General features: G+C 39.3%; 1 protein-coding gene across 4 annotated transcripts in view; it reads left to right on the top strand.

Annotated features, from left to right (window-relative positions):
• The first annotated feature begins 9,488 nt into the window (after positions 1–9,488).
• Positions 9,489–17,235, top strand: part of LOC143027841 (uncharacterized) — a 35,335-nt gene continuing 27,588 nt past the window's right edge. The window contains exon 1 of one of the 4 annotated variants that reach the window (XM_076189485.1): positions 9,489–9,630. The gene's annotated coding sequence lies outside the window, so the exon portion shown is untranslated. Of the gene's footprint in view, positions 9,671–17,235 lie in introns of all 4 variants that reach the window. The other 3 variants (XM_076189484.1, XM_076189486.1, XM_076189487.1) reach the window with 3 other exon arrangements.

Genomic DNA, 17,235 nt, shown 5'->3' on the forward strand with positions numbered 1-17,235 from the left:
TTATGCCCATCTTCCTCTTACTGCATTCTCTTCCATTATCATCTCTCCATCTGCACCTTTTACCTTTTCTACTTGATTCACTTCTTCCTAAATTTCTTTTCAAAACATCTTTTTATTACTTTCAAAATTTGCTGTCATACTCTTACCTCATTTCAAATTTGGTCTCCTCTTTGCCTCTTTTATCTTATGTTTTACTTCTCTTTTCTTTGTACCTCTCATATGATTTCCTTTTCCTATTTTGTAACCAATCTGTGAAAGCTCGCTTCTTCTTTTCTACAACCTTCTTTACTTCCTCAATCCACCATTCACTACCTTTCCTGCTATTTCCTCCCATCCTCCTTGTTCCACACACCATCTTTGCACACCTTGTGGCGCCCTCCTTGAACCATCTCCATTCCTCCTCCACTCCTAGTTCTACTCTATCCTTCACTCCCTCCCACTCCTCTCTCAGCTTCTTCTTGTACTCCTTTTCTTTCTCATTTAAGCAGTTCACTCTAAGCACCTCCCTACCTTTTGTCCTTTTCCTCTTTCTCCATCTATCTTCCACTCTCAACTTACCTTCCATCAGAAAGTGATCTGATATCCCCCACTCTCTCCTCGTGGAACATGTACATCCTTAACTCTTCCTATTATACTCCTATCTACCACTACACACTCCATTAATGCTCTGTCTACCACCCTACCATCCACTACCCTCTCTCATGTGTACTTATGCTTCACTTTCTTCCTAAACACTGTATTTGCTATCATCAACTCACCAGACACATCTCAACCATCAACTCTCCACTATGATTCTTTCCTGGAACTCCGCACTTCCCAACCACTCTGTCTATTGGTTCATTTCCTACCCTAGCATTAAGGTCTCCCAATACTATTACACTGACGTTTCTCCCTAATCCCTCTATGCATTCCCTTTCTTCTACACTCTTCTCACTACCAGGCCCATATGCACTTACAAAAACCCACATCTCCTTTCCCAGTTTCACCTTCATCCACATTAACCTTGAAGAAACCTCCTTACACTCCACTACATGTTTACCTATCTCTTCACCTACTAGTATAACCGCCCCTTCTCTCCCTTGTCCTCTCTTCACTCCTGAGAACCTCCCAACTACACTCCCAAACTCACACTCGCCCCTCCCTCTCAACTTAGTTTCACTCAAAGCCAACACATCCATCTTTCTTCTCACAAACATACTGCCTATCTCTTCCCTTTTACTCTCATCTGTGCTACATCCACACACAAGCAATATACAATCATTACACTTCAGTTACACTGCACCCTTATTACTGATGGGGGCTAGGTACCAAGGAAACCTGTTGACACATCATTACTGATTTTTGTCTGATTGAGGTCCCCTTTGTTGAAATTCTTTTAGTTCTTCAATCATTCATATGAGCAATTCATTTGAAGTGTTTCATATGAATAAATTAGTTTGGTAATTAAAAACTTAAGCACTGGAATGAAAATGGCAAATTAAGATACAGTAATGCTGTAATTTCTTGCATAAAACCTGTTTGATCACTATAACCATTAGGACAACTGTTAACATGAAGATATCTACTCCGTATAGACATCCCCATTTCAGTAACCAACATGATATGGACAGGAGCACATTGTGGCTTTGCCGTGCGCGCGTATTTTGAGAACAATCTGTGACTGCGACGCAAAGGGCTTTTCGGCGACGGTTCAACATTCCGCACAATGGTGCCGTTCCTCAGGCGAACACAATTCGGTCCTGAGTTAGGCAGTTGGAGGCAACTGGTAGCACACTAAGAAGAGATACGCATGGCCGACGTAGGTCCATCAGTACACCAGAAAATGTGGAGATGGTGAGAGCAGCGATCGTGCAGTCGCCAAGACGTTCTCCTCGAAGGCATATGTTGCTTTGGGAATCTCCGACCAGAGTCTGAGGAGGATTCTGCATATGGATTTGAATTTTCATCCTTACAAAATTATGATGGCTCAAGAATTGAACCAAACAGACTACACCAACCGCCAAAATCTGTGTGAGAAAATGCACAGATCGCTCCCGATGCAGCTTCAGTAGCGACGAAGAACATTTTCACCTTAGTGGAGCTGTGAATAAGCAAAATTTCCGCCACTGGACTGAAAATAACCCCCGTGTTATCCAGGAAACACTGCTACATTCCCACTATTTGTGGTGTGCCACATCACAATTTGGCGTGATAGGCCCGTATTTCTTTAAAGAGGAGGGAAGGACCGTGATCGTGAATTTCGAACGTTATGTCTCCATATTGCAAAATTTTCTCCAGCCCAGAATGGAAGAGATTGCTGAAAATGAGGGATTTGGGGACATGTGGTTCACAACCCAAAATTCACTCAATATTTTTAGAAGAAAATTTCCCGGACGCCTGGTCTCTGAATGGTGATTTAGGGTGGGCTGTGCGGCCACCTGATTTGAGCGTTTGTGATTTCTTTCTGAAAGAAAAGGTGTTTAAACGTCGCCCTACCCTACCACAGTTAAGGGAGCGGATCAATGAAGAAGTTAACGCCATACTCCGCAGTATGTGTGAACGTGCTGTACGAAACTTCAGAGATCGACTCCAACAGTGTGTTGCTGCTAACGGCCGCCATCTTGAGGACATTATTTTCAGAAATTAAGGATTATAAATGGTATGTACTGCTAACCTCGAGTATAATAACATTTTTTCTCTATATACCCCCATTACTTTTTTATAACTCCTCAAAACTGCTCAATCGGTTCTGCCGCACCCTGTATATGGGGATAGGAGGAAAGCTGTTACAAGCAGTCAAGAGTTTTTTGAGAGTAGTAGAGCCTGTGTTAGAATTAGAAATGGAGAGAGTGAGTGGTTTGAGGTAAAGGTGAGACTTCGCCGGGGATGTGTTATGTCACCTTGGCTATTCAATCTATACATGGATGGGGTGATGTGAGAGGTAAACGCAAGGATAATGGGTCGGGGATTGGAGATGGCTAAAGGAAATGGAGAAAAGTAGGAGATGAGCCAGTTGTTGTTTGCTGATGACACTACGCTTGTGGCAGGATCAGAGGAATTACGGAAGTTAGTGACAGAGTTTGGGAAGGTGTGTGAAAGAAGGAAGTTTAAAATAAATGTAGGTAAAAGTAGGGTGAAGAATGTACAAGGGAGAATGTAGCAGCAAATTGGAAGTGAGTATTAAGGGAGAGAAACTGGAGGAAGTGGACAGTTTTAGATACTTGGGTGCGAATATGCGGGAAAGGGAGGAGTGGAGGTAGAATGTAGATTTAGAGAAACGAGTAAATGCCTTGGAGGATTAAAAAGTGTAATGAGAAATAGACATTTGGGAATGGATACTAAGAGGAGATTGTATGAAGGAGTGATTGTATCGACAGCACTGTATGGGGTAGAAATATGGAACATAAGAGAGGAGTTTGAATGTGTTTGAGATGAAGTGTCTGAGAACTATGATAGGGATTAATAGGCTGGATAGAGTGAGAAACAAGGTGAAGAGGAGAGCAGGGGTGGAAAAGGAGTTGGGAGATATGGTGGATGAAAGAGTATTGGAATGGTTTGGACACATGTAGAGAATGAGTGAAGAAAGATTGGTAAAAGAGGTGTGGAAAGAGTGAACATGAGGGGGCGACCAAGGATGAGATGGGTGTATGAGGTAAAAGGGGTATTGGGAAAGAGGGGAATGTCTGTTGAGAAAAGAAGGGAGAAGACAGAAGATAAGGGTAAGTGAAGAATGATTGTGTATGGATGATGTTGTGATGCATGGAAGGGAGTGGGTGGGGGATGGGGGGTGAGAGAATATGTGTGAACGATATTTTGACGCAGCCCGAAGGGATTTCTCTCCATCTCTTTTTTTCTGCATGAGGGGGCGGAGAGAGGGTGTCACCGATTAAATGAAGCGGCCTTGTTGTGGACGTGCTGTGTCTTGCTACATTGATTCTGACCCAGGCCAGTGGGGGAGATGCAGGGATTACCCGTCATCCAAGAAGTGCTAAGATAAGAGGGAGGTAGTGGGGAGGGGGAGTGGAGTATGTGGGGATGGAATGAGTGGGAGTGGATTTTATGTCAATGTATTTTTGGCTACCTCCCTTGGAAGGGGGGAAATGGCCATTGGTATATGTATGTACACACACACACACACACACACACACACACACACACACACACACACACACACACACACACACACACACACACACACACACAAATATATATATATATATATATATATATATATATATATATATATATATATATATATATATATAAATATATATATATATATATATACACGAGGGTAATTCCAAAAGTAATGCCTGCTATTTATTATTATTATTATCATTATTATTATTATCATTATCATTCTGCACTAAGGGATCCGAGGGGATTGTTATGACGACTGAACCTTCACGCTTATAACCTTAATTTTTCATCTCTACTGCAGGTATTGACGGTGCGACAGTCTAATAAAGTAACCCATGTCATGGATGTGCGTCAGAAGCGGAGATACGAATTCCTTCATGCAAAAGTGGAACCAGTTGACATTCTCCGGCGCTTGGTGAACATTTACGGAACCGATGCAGTTGATGTCAGTACGGTTAGGAGAAGGGTTTGTCGAGTCCGAAGTGGCGACAGAGATGTGAGTGACAAGCCGCACTCCGGACAGCCATGCACAAGCCCTGCTCATCGCTGGCGAAAATGCATTGGAAAAAAGTGTGTGTGTGTGGCGGGGGGTGAATAAGTGGAAACAAATTCTCGAGTAAAAGTGTCCGCTCATTTTAGTGGTACCACTCCCATCTTTGTAGCTCTTCATCTTTTTGAGTTACGAGTAAAAACATAGGCATTACTTATAGAACTACCTTCGTGTGTGTGTGTGATTCACCATGGTCTTGGATCACGTGTTGTACTCGTGATAGACAGCAATTTCCCTCCCGGAAGAGATGCTCAGAGCTCATATGACCAATCTATGGGTAATGCTGTGACCTTACACGCACACACACACACCCAACTCCCCGCCCACGAGAATCGGAGTAACGACTCACAGGTCGGCAATACTGAAATTATTTTAGCCCTGGGCGGGATACGAACGCGGACCACCGTAGTAGCCGCCAGGAACTCTACCAACTGAGCTATTGTGTGTGTGTGTGTATGTGTGTGTGTGTGTGTGTGTGTGTGTGTGTGTGTGTGTGTGTGTGTGTGTGTGTGTGTGTGTGTGTGTGTGTGTGTGTGTGTGTGTGTGTGTGAAAAAAAGACTTGCAAACTCTATGGCCATATGGGACCTCTATCGAGTTTAGCTGACATCCTCTGGAGAGTATCAAAGTATAAAAGATCACGCGACACCAAAATGTGCTATAATTCCAATTAAAAGTGGGGGGGGATATCAGCATTCGAATAGAAAATAGATAAATGAATTAGAGCCGTGTTTGCAACGTTGCCATTTCCCAACGAATTTTTACTAAATTTGCTCAGAGTGTAAGGTATATTGCCCTGGAACGCCGTGCACCTGTGCTAATAAAGGTGGTGGCACACTAAGCATTTATCGATAGCATGCTACTTGCTTTTGCTACTTTGAGTAGATACGACTTCGGTTATGTTATTTTGTTTTTCAAATTTCCTAATGTCAAATTACTCTCGCGAGTAGCATGATAGCTTAGTGTGTCACCACCGATACAACTACAATCTCTTCCCCCTGTGCGAGTGAGTGTGTGTTTGTTGGTTTATGTGTGTGGATGCGCAAAAATAGTCCACCATTGCAAATGCGTAAAAAATCAATTAACTTCCTCAATCACAATTCCATAGTCATCTTGATTTTTTATTTTCGCAATGGCAGTCTATTTTATTCTCCGTTCCAGGATCAGAGAGCCAGTTTAATTTGATTCTGGATCAATTAAATCAGTTGATCAAGTAGATTTAGTTTAGGCTGTTGATATAGTGCTCCACATAAATTCAAAACCATGTATGATAATTGAAAAGTAAGAGACAGGACACCACGAGCGTAGGTCCGTTCCTGTACAATACAATTAAAGGACAAGAGACTATTGGCTACCTTGAACAGACTGTCCGCTCGCTCCGGATCGGTTTTTGTAGAAGAGAAGTCTATTGGGAAATGAAGTGATTGTCATGTATAAAAGAGGGCTATTGCGACTGAACACTAGGATATTTATTAGGGCTTGTATCGTGGCTCACGAGGCATGGGCAGGAGATTTGGACATTGAAGTTTGCATCTTTATCAACCAAAAGCAAAGAAATTTGTCGGAGACATAATCGTAGAGAAAGATAGAGACATGGAAAAAAATAGTGAGAGGTAAACTGAAAGATGTAGTATGAGAGAAAGTCAGAAAGGAAGTGAACTTTAGTCGAAGAAAAGTAAATAATATGCTGTGGAACACCGCTGGCAAGCTGGATTACTGCTTACCAGAGCCACGTAGTACCGGACATGTGAACTAAGTGGTGGAACTTTACCCTACGGCAGAGGCGAAGTGTTGCCGAAGCTCGCAGGAGCGCCGCCCCGGCACCTATGAAGGTAGGTGGTGGCGACTGATGGGTGGAAGGAAGGGGAGAGGATGCGAGGATGATGGCTCGTGGGCAGGGTCGGCGCTAGAACTGGCGGAGTCTCTACTTTACAAAAGTTCGAATATTATGTTTTATTTCAGTGTAGTATGCCAGTCTTGGCCAAAGATCATTAAATGTTTGTTATACTCTATACTGAAAGACAACATGAAAGTTTTAATTTACTAATACAAGTTAAGACAAATACAGACATACCGCTCAAGCACTCCCGCGCGGGGCCCAGTTTGATCAAATCGGTCAAATGAACTTAAAACCGGCCCAGGTTATGGGTGCTGGTTAGTGGTGGCATGAAGATATTAGTATTACATCACTAATAAGTTAATAATATTACAATATGAGGGATGACAGGCTTTTGTCAGGTTCCCTAAAGCTGCGACGTCTAGCCACTGCATCTCTACCCTAAAGCAGCCAGTACATTGAGGACCAAATCAGCAATTTCACTTTTGTCCTCCTGATCAGTCTAAGAATTCTACAGTACATTTAGGAGGGTATAGCTAATTCTTAGGAAGCAGTGCTGCTCTGTGGCGGACACGAACTACATTGTGGCATCTCATCCACAAAAATATTACCACAACCTAACTTATATACTATCGGAATGTTGCAACATTTAAAAAATTGCGAAATTAGCTGTTTGAGGAAAGTGGCCACAAAAGCGACCAGCTCTGATGGTTTGGGTCAAATGACAGTCTGCCTCGAAGCTTGATAAAGGTGGTGGCATATTAGGCTAGCATGCTAATTACTTTTGCTACTTCGTTTGAGTAGATACGACTTCCGTAAGAAATCTCAACAATGTGTCTAGTATTCGTATGTGTTTAACTTCCCTTAGTTCATCATTCAGCTTCTCAGTATTTGACGAAAGAGTAATTTGACAATTGGAAATTTGAAAACCAAAAGATCGTAACCAAAGTCGTTTCTACTCAAACGGAGTAGCAAAAGCAAGTAGCATGCTAGCGAGAAATGCCTAGTGTGCCGCCACCTTGAGGGCCACACCCGGATACTTCACATTGCAAGACAAAATGCTCATCTCCTTAAACAGCGACCAGGTCATCCTGCGACCATGTAATCCAAGATGGTCCAGTGTTAACAATCACGTAGAGAGCGATTAATTCGGTTTAACGTTACGAACTCCTCCTTTTCAGGAGACTATATCGGCGCCCCTTACAGAGGACTTTGTAACGTGGAATTTAACGAGCCATGCCCTTGGTCCAACTCGCTGGCATCTCGTCTTCCGCCGCAAGTAGCGATGCACTAATCCGCTAGATTCCAAAACAGCTTGTCCGTCATAAAAGTCCCTCCTTAAGATATTATCACACTGGACTTCCACGGGTTTCCCCAGCGACGTTCGTTGAGAGTTCGTTTGAGTAAAAACGACTTCGGTTACAATATTTCATTTTTCAAATCTGCAAATATCAAATTATCTTTACGTCATATATAGCAAAACTAAATGACTAAAATATTGCAAACCTATACGAATGTTAGACTACTGTTGAAATGTTCTTAGAGAAGTCTAGATATCTGTAACCGAAGTCATATTCTAATTATTCAAATAGAGGTTGGAGGTAGGATCTTGGGGGAAAATAGCCTAATGTGATAACCACTTTAGTCAGGTGAGACTCGTCTTCCGTGAACTCAATCCGGCCCCTAGAACTAGGTTTCCAAACTTAGGTACCTTAAAAACATATCGCCAGATCTGGCGAACACAGCCTTCCACTAGAAATTAGATTTTTGACTAACTTCATCGGCGATAGAACATACATAAGAACATAGAACATAAGAATGAAGGAGACTGCAAGAGACCATAAAGCCTACACTAGGCAGCTCCGTATCCATCACTACCTGTCATCCCCATCCATAAAGGTGTCTAATCGTTTCTTAAAACAATAGTTTCATCGCTTACTACATGATTACTAAGTTTATTCCATTCGTCGATCATCCTATTAGTAAACCAATTCTTGCCTATTTCCTTTTTAAATCTAAATTTGTCCAGTTTATAACCATTACTGCGAGTTTTGCCCTGTTTTTTTAATATGACCGTGTTTGCATCACCCTTGTTAAAGCCTTTGATCCACTTGAACACCTCTATTAGATCACCTCGCACTATGCGTCTTTCCAGAGAGTGTAAGTTAAGGTGCCTAAGCCTCTCTTCGTAAGGCAAACTTCTGAGTCCATGTATCATTTTGGTCATTCTACTACTGCAAATTACCGGTAGATTTTATGGATACACCAGTGAAAAAAAAAGACAAATAAGAAGATTCATGTAAAATTCCGTTTTCTAATGGTAGAAGTCATTCGCCAATGAGGGTTTTTGGTCAGCAATATCCAGCGGTTCTATACTTGGGGACAATACCGTAGAGGTAGTAAAGAAGAAATTTGTTGGGACGCTACGTGACTCTGGGCCACAGGGATGCCAATAAAACTGCTATAAGATCGGTTGCATAAGTTTCATGCGGGGGTAGAGGTCCCCTGGAGCGTATGGGGAGCTTAGCCCCTCAAAAAGTAAATCCCCACATAGATGTGCAAAAAAAAAAAAAAAAAAAAAAAGACGAAAATTATGAAAATTATAATGTTATGTTAGCATACTTTGTACAATAAAGGTTCATTGCATGTTCATACAGGACGTTCTAGTAGAAGTATGCGACGAAGGAAACGTACGAATAGGTCTCCTTGGGACAAAAAAAAAAAAAAAAAAAAAAAAAAAAAAAAAAAACGATACAGAAGACGTTATATTAAAAGACTGATATTTGAAAAATACCCTTTGTACTTTTTCGTGCAAATGTACATGGGAGTCGAAGCTCATCGGGGCTAGAGTCTGCGTCCGAGTCCTTGGGTATCTGATGGGGTCACATCATCCTCTACTTGTCATCACAGATGACATTTGTCAAGTGTATTCGATTGCTTGATTGCTGATAAGGGTCCGATAATTGATAAAGGGTTGGGCTGCTATCACACACATTCTCTCTCCAGTAGCTTATAAGCGATTAGTGTGACTCAGTTGTACAGCAGCTGCCTGTAGACAGCTGTTATTGTTCGTGTTTACATAAAACCCTCACGTACAGCTGTTCCCCACTCCGTCTCACTGCACAGGTAGCAGTTGACAGACCTATATATTATGTCTCATTTCATGGTACCCGTCTTTATTTTGTGGAGCAATATGATTGAGCATTTATTTCTTTTTTTGTTGTGAGATGGCGAAGATGTACTCGAACGATTTTGTTGGACAGCTGTTTCATAATTATCACGTTTCACAATATCTCCTCATACTTCCTTGAGTTTCCTTTTTCGTGGTAAAGGTAAATATTTCATCGAAACTTTTATTCTATCGGCTGATATAATGTTGTCTAGTAAATCTTCGCTAAAACAAGACAACTATGTTAGACATATACATGAATTTAATTACTACCTTGAATTTTCTTTTTCGCGTCAGAAATGTACATTTCGTCTGCATTTATTATTTTGTCGGTTAAGGTAATTCATTCTCTAGCAAACTTCGCCAAAACAAGCTGTGATTAGACATCTACATACATTAATTTAGTTATTTCCTTGATTTTTTCTTGCCAAATGTACATTTCGTCGACATTTCTTATTCTATCGGTGGAGGTACTTTGTGCTCATGTCAAATATGATAAGTACATATATAAATTTCGTTTCTTCCTATTATACCGTAGCAAAGAACACTTAGGTAGTTTCAGTACTGAATATTTCTCTTGTATAACTTGTTTTATAAGAAAATAACAAAATTATATAGAAATTATAGATCAATCTTTTGTAAAATCAGAAAGACCTGCAGGAAAAATACGAATTCTATTCGCCAAGGTTTAGAATCATAATACGTAAGCTGATTAGATTTAGATTGATGCACGGAACCTGACCTTAAGTTTTTCTAATGTGGGTCATCTTGCACAAATGTGTATATATTTCACTTCGCGAATAAATACTACAGAAAACACAAAAGACTACAGTATATACGAAAAATAACCAGCCACTCTAATGCGCAATTCTTTTCCGTTGTTGCAAATCATGATCGACGCATCTTACTTTTTACCACCTTGTTGTTTTTTATAACTAAGACATCCAAACTTCATCTTTAACAAAGTTTTGAATTATTTTAGCACCATTTAAAGGCCCACATATAACTACATTGCTATAGCCTCTATAATATATATTTAAAAAATAAGGAAAAATAATTTTTTTTTCAAATATGGGCGCTACTGCCAGAGATGATAAATAGAAATAATCTTTCTTTGAAAACTAATACATGAACCAGTAAATTTTATACTGATTTCATTCTGTCACAATAATTTGAGTACCAAAATATATTATCATCTTATTCTCATCTCGTAATGGACAGATGTAATAAATCTTTGGAAAGAAACAAAGAAATTGGCCAAATGGAAGAGGAAAATACCAACTGTAATAAAAAAAAAAAGGGAAAATAATGGGGTTACCGACATGTGGAGTGTAAATTGTCAAAACAAAAGAGATATATGAAAAAAATGAAACCAGAAATGAAGGTGGTGGGGCCGAAGATTGGAAAGTAAACATCGAACCTGAAAATGTAGACAAAGAGCCACAGGCAAGAATATTGAAAGTACTTGTGGATGACACGAAAAAGACAAGGAAATGCATCATTATGCGAAATGGTAAAATTTCACTCCACAGAGCATTGCGAATGGATTTGGTATAACGGTTGAAAGAAGTACAAGAACTAAAGAACTAAAGTATATAACTAAAGGAGTGAATATACTAAAAGAAAACGGAAAAGTATGTCATAATTAGATAAATACACAATCACCAGCTGTCTCCCGCCAAAACATATAACGCAGATGAAGAAGACATGCAAAATTTAACCAAATCAACCATTTATATCAATATAGTTTATTATCAAGATAATATCTTTAGAATATTTTAGGAAATTATCATAGGTGGGTTGTATATTATTGCAATACAAACTAATATAAATTTGTACAAATAAGTTTGTTGACCCACTTTCAGGGATATAAAGACACGAACAAAACAATTGCTTGCCAACGATGGATCGGTGCCTGTGTTCATTATGAATAATTATCATCAACATTATTGCGGACGTTTCTTCAGCGCTTCTATTCTTATAGATAATTATCGCGGTTATTTTTTTTTTCTTTCTTTTATTACGGTGGCTGCTAACGTGTATTCCATTGATCTCTGATAGTCCACGGTGACTCTCTTCTAGGTCCATAGGAGGATCACTACATTTGGAGATAAACTGGAGATTTGTGTATGTACTTCTATAAAAGATTCCGCCTCGAAAATACATTTGCCAACTATTCAGTGTAATTTCTCAGTTTTGTTTGTAAGAAACATATTTCAAACCGAATTATTTGTTATGTATATTTTTATATCATTGCTGAAAGAGATAACTCACGGTATATTATGATTAGGCTGATGGTGCTTCATGATCTGTAATGAGTTGATAACCATTGCTACAACCTCATCCTGGAAGTATCTAGTCGACAAAAAAAAAAAAAAAAAAAAAAAAAAAAAAAAATCAAACGTTTACTTCAATTATTTTTGTTCTAACACCAAACGAATCTATTCAGCTTATAAAGACCTTTCGTCCTGATAAAATACTCAGTACGAGTGGTTCTCAAACAGGTGGGGGTGAATTGTCCCCACTGCTGCTGGGGAGGGGGGTAATCGGAGAAATAGATATTCAGGGGCCGGAGAAAACAATACGACACCTTGCGACAGGATATTGTTTCATAAAGTATCACGTTTCACAAATTTTCCTCATCATTCCTTGATTACTTTTTGTACACGACAACGCAGACACACACACACACACACACACACACACACACACACACACACAAGCCGGAGAACCGGGGTTCGATTCACCGGCCGGGCGGAGACAAGTTGGGTTTGTCTCCTTTCACGTGTAGCCCCTGTTCACCTAGCAGCGAGTAGGTACGGGACGTTAGTCAAGGAGTTGTGACCTTGCATTCCCGGTGTGTGGAGTGTGAGTGGTCTCAGACCTACCCAGAGATCTGCTCATAATGAGCTCTGAGCTCACTGCCGTAGGGTGGTGTCTGGCTGTCTCGAAAAGAGGCTGCAGCAGATCCGAGGTGAATACACACACACACACGCAAAATTAATTTGTATTACTCCGTCTCTTGGGTGCGATTTTGTTCCCAAAGGTTATTGTTGACAAAATACCAACTTGATCTACAGGATTATGATTCCTTCAATACAAGTGCCCCCGAGATGAATTAAATCGTCTGGCCAATGTGGACTCCTCTCTTAGCATTAACAATCAAAAATCTTTAAACAATTGCATGTTAAGGTGAATTTAAATGCAGCCTGCATCAAATCTATTTTTGAAAGTTTGAAAAAATACTGTTTGATAATGTTTCAACTGTTATTCTACCACGTGACCCTTTTTTGCCATTTAAGTGAAATAATTATGTTACAGTATGAATTAAATAATAATGAGTAATCCAATCTAATTTTCAATTTTGCATCATCACGAGTTATCTCATCCTTCGACTGTATAAATGAAACAAACCATTTCACTCCCACGCAGTGGAAAGTGAAAAACCCCTGTCATTTGCGGCAAGCTGCTGTTTTTTTTTTATTTTTTTTTTAGGCCGAGGTTAGGTCACCTCCCCTCCTGTCCAGGGCTTTCAGGAACGATCGCATGCAAATTAGGTAGAATACTGCAAAGAAGTGGCATAACCCCAGGGATTCTTTGTCCTACCTCCAGGGCCACACGTACTCGACTTTAGGAACCTCGGTGTCGACCTGAAGGTACGCTTTGTTCAGCGCGATTATTAGTCTAACAGCCATTAATGGCGGGCGACGCGCATCCTACTACCTGGCATCATATTTAGGTAAACGCATTGGTAGGTTCGATTAAAATTATCAGAGCAAAACATCCCCATTCAAGAACAAAGAATTAATGCTCCAGACAATCGTTTGATGATCATCGTTGATCTATGAACGATCATTGTTGAGCAAGCAAAATCCTTAAGGTCGAATATCCACATCTAGATAATGCTCACTGCTCCAACTACTTTGTTTCTATGTTCTTTTCTTCATATATGTTTACGCGGATATTCGTAGCTAATGAAATTCAACCCAAGTAAATATAAAGTTATGCTTATAGGTTAAGATCATTCCTAAGTATGACCCCAATTATTTGGAAAAAATGGAAAAAAGTGAATAATGAAATTGATCTTGCTATCATTATAAGTAACGGTCCTAAAAACATCTAAACGTTGGATTTCTGCCTCAGAGAAAGCAGAGGTTGATGGGACTGGTAGTACGATGTTTTGACCTCAAAAGTTCAGATATAAATCAAGCTGTTACGTGTATCACTGGTTCGCACACAGTTGCATGGTCCCTCAAATCTCATTTGAGTACTCATGTAAAGATAAGTTACCCCACATATTAGCTTGTAAAGAGTAACAATCCCAGAAATGAATTTGTAAATATAAATCGCCCCAACAGTGAAGATCATGATAAACTTAACCTAACTTTCCTCAGAATGAGCTTGTTAGGGTCAGCCAAAAACCCAAATATTAGCTTGTAAAGATAAACGAAGCTCATGTACTCTGGGGTTACGGATCGTTACAACGTAAATGTCCCAAATATAAGAAACAAAACTTACGAAAATAATTTTCAAACATTTTAACCCATTTTCTTTGAAACAACAAAAACAAAACATGAGTCAGGGATCACGTCATACAACACTCATGGTTTAAAGGGAATTGATAACATAATTTTAGTATTTTCATACTGAATACTAAAAGGCCTAAGAAGTGTTTAGAAACAATTTCACCAGCCGCGTCTTGAAGGAATGGAAGCTAAATGTAATCCGGTTTATGGCTTTGAAATACACTTGGATAAACACCTGAACATTCATCCATTCATCTATTAATTTATTTATTCAAACATTTGTTTATCTATTCATTCATTTATTTGATGTAAGACAAATGAATGGTAATGGTGAGGTAAACACAGTCCTGGTGAGGACGTAACGTCAGAAATACAACTCCAAATATTCTCATTTATTTATCTTTTTGTTTATCTATTTATCTATCTATTCATCTGACCTTGTTGTAGACCGAAAAGTTTTCTGTCAGCATGCTTTATCATTGCAACTCATTATAGTAGATTATTGATATAACGTTGTTTGGGTGGGTGTGTAGAGGTGTAGATAATTAAAATCGAAGGCTCACTATATCCAGTGGTCATTTACGGCGTTATCACACTGGGCTTTTTTTCCTTCGACCGTTGGAGCAGATTTGCAGCCCGCAGCTTTCGGCAAAGAATCTGATATGCTGGAGGAAAATAATTTTCCTCCAGCATATCAAATGACATTTTATGTATTTTTGTCGAGAAAACAAAATAATTCGCCACAGTGCTTTAATAGTGGAAAAAGTTCTGGGAGTGGGCGGTACCGCCGATTATTCGGAGGTTGAAGGAAAATTAGCCCAGTGTGATAACCCTTAACCGACCACCAATTTCCCTAGTAGGGATTTTGATCTTGAATATGTTTTCAAAACTCACTTTCATTTGCAGGAATAGCAGTGGACATATACTTGAAACACTGTTGATATAAAATAACACGGGAATACATGGGCAGCTGGACGTATACCTGGAAAAAAGCAGAATACACAAACACACATTTTTAGTCACTACATATGTATATCGCAGCACATTACACAATGTAATTGCATTTTGTATAAATACTGTGTTTATCTTCTCGTAGGATAATTTTACAGAGGGCAGGATACCTAGTCCCATCACTCCATCCCACTTTGCTGTAGGAGGGAGCCTTGGCTTCCTTCCTTATAAGGGGAAGAAGCCCTTAATATATGGATAGATAGACTGTGTTTATCACTGTTGAGTCAACTTAACACGGAAAACCCACCACCCGTATCAGAAATGGCCGACACGCGTCAAGAAACTGATTTGAATCAAATCCTACGGATTTTAGGACTATGTAATCGCTAGAAACGACTGATCATCTCTAGGCTCAAACGTCGCGAAATGACCGTAATACCGAAGGTCGTCGAATCGAGGGTTAACCGCATGTATTGTGTGAAGGGGACACTAAATGCAAGATGAATGTCAGTCGAGCAAGAAAATGAGAGCAAAAATACAATTGAATATAGAGTTACATGGACAAACGAACAGCAACAGACCTATTGGTACTTACATGGTTGTTTCGGTACCTAATCAATGATTGATATAATTATTATTACTGTTATTATTTTTAGTCATTATTACAGTTATTATCATCATTATCATTATTATCATCATTAACATTATATCATTACAATTATTATTACTTTTATTTTTTTCTTAATCTATTTAGAAGTAAATAATTCTTGTTGTGGATTTATAGCTAAGTAATTGTCGAGACAGTTTTTGAATATCTACAGTGCAACAGTCGATGAGGTTGTAGATCATTCCATATACAACGCTATTGAAGAAAGAGTACTTTGCTACGTCTGTATGAAAGTGCTTTCCTATAATAACGTCTGTATGAAAGTGCTTTCCTATAATATTGCATCCATTACTTCTAATTGCGCTGGAGGTGTCCATCTTGAAATGTTTCTCCACATCCATGTTTCCAATTCCTTTGATATTTTGAAGACCCCTTAATCTCCGTTTCGAGAGACTATACAAACTTAATTAATATAAACACTCTTCGTGCGGCTTGTTCTGGATGTTCTAGGAAAGGGTGACAATGAATCTATATATATATATATATATATATATATATATATATATATATATATATATATATATATATATATATATATATATATATATATATATATATATATATATAAATATATACACGTTTATATGACATTGTAAGTATTAATTATACATACACAGGCTCCCATAACATCGCTCGGTCACCACCTCTCAGTGTCCTCACCGAGGGAACAACATGCGTGGCAGGGAGCAGACAACACAAGGGCACGGAACATGATATACGAAAAAAATAATAATAACACACACTAGCACATAATACATAAGAGACATGGACATATATTGAAATATAATACACAACACAAACACATACTGACCAGTTTCATACGCCGGACGTCCGGGACATGATACAAAACACACAATAAGAGATACACTGATATATATGAAATAGATAATAGACAAACATTTGGACAGAAAATAAAGAGAGAGAGAGAAGAACTCTTGAATATAAGCAAAGATTACATCACCCTCAGTTATGTCAAGCACAACTGAGGCCGCACTCGACCATCAAGGCATTGTACTTTTTGAACGTAGATGATACAAATGGTGAACGAGGGCTAACACAATGGGGACATTGAGCTTTTGGGGGAGGCTGGGTAAATGCAGGGATGGGCACCTGAGTCTTCGCCTATCAGAATGCAGAACCTCACTAAATCCCTGAGATGGGTCAAAAACCCTGAACATATTGGGATGAAGCCTCTGTGTCATCAGAAAAGGACAAGTAAATTTGTTGTTTAACTTAGACTACCGCTCCTGCATTTGTTTAAACACATGATCACCGACTTAGGTGGAAACAGGTGTAACTTTACTAAGTTGTTTCTGAATCATGCTGGATCTAGACTCCTGAAGGTTCCTTCTAACGGAATCATAAATGGTATGCAGTGTATGACATTAAAGGTGACTGTAATCTTCAAAGTTGTAGAG

The sequence above is a fragment of the Oratosquilla oratoria genome, chromosome 8 (genome assembly GCF_046742065.1).
Source record: "Oratosquilla oratoria isolate Oo_2021 chromosome 8, ASM4674206v1, whole genome shotgun sequence".
Classification (NCBI taxonomy): Eukaryota; Metazoa; Arthropoda; class Malacostraca; order Stomatopoda; family Squillidae; genus Oratosquilla; species Oratosquilla oratoria.